The sequence below is a fragment of the Manis javanica genome, chromosome 5 (genome assembly GCF_040802235.1).
Source record: "Manis javanica isolate MJ-LG chromosome 5, MJ_LKY, whole genome shotgun sequence".
Lineage (NCBI taxonomy): Eukaryota > Metazoa > Chordata > Mammalia > Pholidota > Manidae > Manis > Manis javanica.
In genome coordinates this window covers 51,052,457-51,058,899 of record NC_133160.1, presented here as the reverse complement: position 1 = coordinate 51,058,899, position 6,443 = coordinate 51,052,457, and positions in this window count along the sequence as shown.

Genomic DNA, 6,443 nt, shown 5'->3' with positions numbered 1-6,443 from the left:
ACTATTTTAATTCTGTCCATTATAACATATCAAGACATATATTTCATGTTCACCACTTTTCTTCAATAATATATGAAGATCATGTTTACTTTATTCATTACTGTATTGGTAGGGAATATGGGATGTGATAAGCACTCAATGAGTATTATTAGAAAAATTGACACTCAGAATATAATCCAAGTCACAAGATGTCTATTGCCAATCTTTGTCTACATATTCTGTAGCCACCTCAACATTTAACTCCACAGTTGTTTTTACTCTTGTAGCCTCCATTACTGAACAATGTGATTTTTTTTTCTGATGCAGTTATGGGTGGCTTAGAGGCCCAGAAAAGATCATTCAGAGGCTTTAATATTTTAAATATTATTTCAATACTATTACTTTAATATTCTTTAATATTTTACTTTTGGTCGAGCCTACAAATTTAATTATTATATTTATTAATATGGCAGTTTTAATCATTGATGTTTGTCTTAACCATTTACTTACATTTCCTTAAACATTCTAAGCTATACTTAAATATCTGTATTAGATTTCTTTCAAAAGTACTTCATTTGACTAATAAAACATCTTCAAGTATTTAATCAGTTCTTATAAATCTAGTAAATTGAACTTACATGTATGCCAAATCTTACATTCTCTGATTTGTTCCAGTATTATCTATAAACCTAGTAAAACTGCAATTTGAAACACCAATTCTAAGTCAACTATTATTATGCAGTTTACATTAGAATTACAATATTAACCAAAGGAAAAAAAATTCTCTTAAACCTAAAATATCTAATTTTCACAGATTTTTTACTCTTCACTCAAAAATATTGCTATTATAGGTTTTGTTTACTTCATAATTTCAACACTTAATTCAACTCTTCCTGGCGCTGAGAATACATTGATGTCATCTCACACAATTTTGAGGTTACCACCCTAAGTGACTTGTAGGGCTCACTTCTCAACTGACAGAAGTTGCATATCAATAAGCTGTTTGAGCTGGAACTGAGGTTGTACACTGGAAATGTGCAAGGTCAACTTCTGAGTTTTTATACCACCACCTGTCAGCCTAAGCTTTCAAGTTGTGATGTTAATGTCCTCCGGATGGGATGGGCTTGAAGTCTGTTCCCTGGATTCCAGTTACACATTAACTAGTTCTCTCATCTGATGAATCTGCAAACGCTTTACAAGATTTGCAGTTAATTTTCTTCTCTGCATGAACTGAATATTTTCTTTCTTTACCTTCTAAGATATTTAATTGTCATCTGATTGGATTCTGCATATATTTTAAATATTTCTCTCACTCTTTTTACAATTTCAAGATCATGTTAATGACATCACCCCAAGGCAGAAACCTGAAAATAAATCTGGCTTGCTCATCAGACTTTCTCATAGCAAAATTGTCAACTATCCTAGCTGTATCATTCATCTCAAGTTCGTTCCATCATCCTCATTCTCCCTGCCATTGCCTTAGTTCAGCTTGTGGTTTTTTCTCACTTGGTCTCTTGTTCTTCTCCACAACTGTTCAAATCCCACTCTGCATTCCGCATATTTGTCAAAGCGATTTTTATTAAATGAAAATCTGCTCAAATCATTCTGCTTAAATCTTTTCAGAGTTGTAAGTAACCTTCAGGATCAAGTTTAAACTTTTTTGCATTCTCATCCGTCCATTCATAACCTGTTCATTCCCTATCCATCAAACAAATAGTTCCTACTCACTACTTAGAATTGCATTACTTCTCTCCTATTTGTATCTGTAAAATCTTATTTATTGTTAAAATTTTCCACTCCCCTAGTCTCCCCACTACCCAGTCTGTAAATGGCCTACAGGTAGGTTGACCTACATACAGTTCCTCAAATATGCTGTGGTCTCTCATATCTTAGTTTTGCTCCAGAATTCCTTCTGTCTGGAATTTCTTTCCTTTCTCTGCCACTGGACTACCTTGTAATCATTTCAAAGTTTAACTCAAGCACCACATTCTCTAAAATGTTTTCTTTAATCTGATTCCTCATTTGGGTTTAGTTACCACTTTTCTATGCTTTCCTACACCTTTACACATATATATTTTAGAACTAATTACAGTGTTGTAATTCATGATTATGTTGCCCATCTCTTTAAACTGATTGAGTTTTTATCTCTGTATCTCCACTGCATAGAACAAATCAGTCACTTAAATTTGTTTTAAATAGGTGAATGAATGGATGAATGAATAAAAGATGCCCATCTTTCAGACTGTTTGATCACCAAGCCACACTTAGGGATTATCTTTGTAGCTTGACAGTTCAAGAAACTCATCTTCTGCTAAGGTGTCAGGCTGGGTCTAAACCCTCATTTGAACAAGCAAGATGTAGTCTGCAAAATCCTGATGGAAACTTGTATTTCTTGGGGGTATTAATACAATTTATTTCTTGGGGGTATTAATACAATTTAAAGTAAGGGTGGGAGACTACTTCCTTCTTTATCATTCTCACCTATTTTGAGAGGGCCTATTTACATTAAAACTTTTTAATTTAAAAATAAAACACAGACTCAGAAAATCGCACAAATCAAATATGTGGATTATTAGATTATAACAAATCAAAAACCATAACAGGAAGAATTTTTCTAGTCACCCCAGGAAACCCTTTCATACATCCCATCCTAATCACAACTTCCCCCCGCCCCCAACACCAGGTCACCATTTGTTTCTAAAAGTGATTTTCTCATCACAATATGCATACCTAGACACCGTATTTTAGCTTTTCCTACTTTTCAAATAATTTTGATATATCTTGTAAATGCCTTTTAATCTATAGACTCCTCTTCTATCCCTTTCCTTTGCTGATAACTTCCCTGTTGAAGAATTCAGGCCATGTGACATGTAGAGTTTCATACAGTCTGGATTTCTCTAATTTCAGTGAGCCTCCATATATTTTTGTGTCCTTGATATTTCCTGAAACTGGCAACTGGCTCCAAAGGCTTAACCAAACTCATATTTGATTTCTTTGGCAAGACTGTAAGTGGCTTTCTGGTCCCTCTCCAGGGCACACGTGCTACCTGATTGTCTCCTTTTGCAGATGTCAATAGCCATTGACCCACATGGCCTAGATCCATTAATTCACTAGAAGCTGAAATTCTTTTTCTTTTATTTACTGGGATAGTTTCATAAAGAGACACTTCCTTCCTCTGCTATAGGTTATCCTGTGGTACAGTTCATGGAAGAAATTATTACAGAGGCTTGGTTCTTTCCCTTCATTTTCTAGTTTTCAAAACAAACAGTTGGTACCCTTTTGAAACTCATCAATTAGCTTAATTTTTTTTTAAAAAAATATCATTCAAACATGTTATAGGTTTTAATCTATTGCATTACTTTTTCTTATTGAAGTTCAAAGTAACCCATCTCCAGCCAGCAGGAACCTCTTCAGTTTGGCTCCCGAGTGCTCTAAATATGATTCTAATTCTCTTTGATAGTTGTCTTGCTCTGTGGAATGATAAGATGTTTCAGGCTTATCTAGCACATTTCCTGCCCAGCATCTAAAATATTCTGTCCTCCAGGAAATCTTATTCTAATGAGAAATAATATTTCAAAACCACAATTTAGGTGTTAGAGATACTTTTCATTACTAGAGTGATCACTGTTTTTGGCCAAAAAGCCCTCTTTATTTTTTTAAAAGCCCAGTCCTAAGGGTATGCAGTTTGTTACCCCAAGTGGATAGGGTTAGAAAAATTAGGATCAACTCTTCTCCTCTGCCCTAAACCCCTTTAGTTAATTGGAAATGGGCAGAAAATTAACACACTTAAACTTTGTCTACTTTTAAAATGAGTATTTCACAACACCATGCCCCAGAGTCATTTATCTCGGCCAGAGTCATTTATCTCCGTCAACAACCTGAGCAGGTCAGAGGCTATCAAGTGCAGTGCGAGTTTAATGAATAACACAGCCCAGGGTTATCTCAGAGGCTGTCTTGAAACTTGCAGAGCTGTGGTCCAGAGAAAATTTTTTCTGGAAGCCTGTGGTCAATGTTTCCTCAACAAGAACCCTAACATAAATTTGAATTAAGCAAACATACACAGCTCAAAAGAGAGCAAGTGTTTGTGTTATCACTGTGTGAATACAAGCAAAAATGACAGAATTAATAATACTTTCCACAATTATTTCCCTTTTATATGGTTTTTACTAAATAAATTTGTTTTAAAGAAATCAAAATTCTCACTTGAAAGAAATTCAACTCCTTATTTTGTACTATGTCCTTAGGGAAAATTTCAATATCCAGATGAGAATCCCTCCTTAGTAACAGTCTGCTCATGGACTAGAGTCATACTGATTCTCAGTTAGGTGTTTGTTGAATGAATACTAATAGCTATGATTTGTTAAGTTCCTACTTATTGCTGGGTATTTTATACATGTTTTGTGTTGCTTTGTTTTCTGTTATCCTCACAGTAACCCTGAAGTGCATGTAGTAATACCTCCCTTTTATAGATTAGGAAATGGAGGACTGTATATTTGAAGAAACATAGCTAGTAATTTTGGATCAGAGAATTCAACCTAGGGCTTTCTGACTTCAGAGACCATGTTTTCATCCACTTTACCACAGAGCTGGCCAGGCTTTGACTACATGAAGAAAAGAAAGTACATCTCCTTTCATCAGTAGAATATGAATGGTCTTTGTAGACCACTGTCATTAATGTCTCTTTGACCTCTTTGGTATTATTCATTGGAATGAAAAATAGTTGTAACATTTTGATGAACTATGAGAGGGACAGACCTTAATATTCCAAGTGGCCAGTAACTTTACATTAAAAACAGTTAATAAACATCCTCAGGTAATTGTCTATCTATGTATCTACTAAATACTTTGAAAGATATAAAATGAAAAAGGTATGATGCCTGCTCTTTAAAAACATTATTACTTATATATGTACATAAATAATATAAGGGTGTTTCCTTGCCATTAGAAACTTCATGCAAAAACTGTGGGCTGAGGTTGTAGAAGACTGTCTACCTGGATGAAAGGGATGTTTGTACTGGTGTTTGTGGGAGGTGAAGGGGAGGTCTGGGAAGGATCTTGGCTGAATGGACTAGGTAACTTGAGGCTAGAATTATGAATGAAGGAGCAAGGTTTCTCCCACTGGAAGGAATGAACCATTCAGAGAGTTCAGAAAGGTACCTGGGTTTAAGAACTGTATCAGGAAGGAAAATTGTCACAATTATAGGTGCAGGAACTTGTACTGTTCCCGTACTTATCTCCACTTCTCAAATTTTGGACTTCCTTTCATCTCACTCTGCACAGATAAGCTTGTCCCTACTTTAAGGAGAAAAAGCAGTCTTAGATTTTAATATGAAACATACAAACCTACTTACATATGTACCTATCTGCTCCTCCTTTCTTTAACAGAAATAGAAGAGTTTTCTACTCTCCCTGTTTTAAATTCAATTTCCTCCACTCCACCCCCTCCAACCCTTACATGAATCCCTTTTTCTCTTTTCCTTCCAACCTCCCTCTCTTGGGCAGCCTCAGTGACTCACTTCTAAAGAGAATGCAGTGAAATGCAGGTTAAAGTACAACATAAGAAATAGAGTGAATAATTTTGCAGTCTCTAAATATTGATGGACGGCAACTACACTTACTGTCTAATCACTGTGCTGTACACCTGAAATATCGTATAGCAGTTATATATCAATTAGAAACAATAAAAGAATGCAGAGGAAGTGCTGCCACAGGACTTCCAGCAGAGGGTCAGGAAAGAGGACTCAGCTTTGCCTTTCATTTTCTTGGCACAGTCTGCCCAGGACATGGTATTATAAGGAAGCCAAGCACCCTCCTGGGAAGGCCTATGCAGGTGTCCCATGTGAGGGCATGCATCTTTAGAAGTGAGTTCCTGAGGCTGCCCACTGCACCCTTTGAGCTGACTCCTTAGCAGCTTGATGCATTAACTCTGCTTCCATATGAAATGGTCTTTTTCTTTCCTTTTTACAATGCCACATCGTCCTAGCTTTACTTCTACATTTCTGAACTTTAAATAAAACTCTAAATCCATGATAGGATCTGGCCCCACATACTTCTCCACTTTTCTCTGGTAGCATGTTCTTCTTGATTTTTCTGCTCCAGCCACATGCACAGTTTTTATCTTATATCCAGCCCACATTCCCTCACATATTAGCACCTCTGCACAGGCCATTTTCTCTTTCTGGAATGCTCTTTTCTTAGCTCTTGTCTGCCTTCTTTAGATAGCTTTTCTTTGCCTTCAAAATCATTTCAAACCTACCTATTGTATCCTCTAATAGAAGCATATATGTCCTCCTTCAAAGCATTCCTATCAATTCTCAATCTTGATTATTTTTTATTCATTGTCTGTTTTCATCTACAATATAAGCTCAATGAAAGGGGTCTGTTTTTCTTATAAATTATACTTTCTAACTACCCATAACAGTGCTTGACACATAATAAATACTTGTTGAATAATGAATGAATGT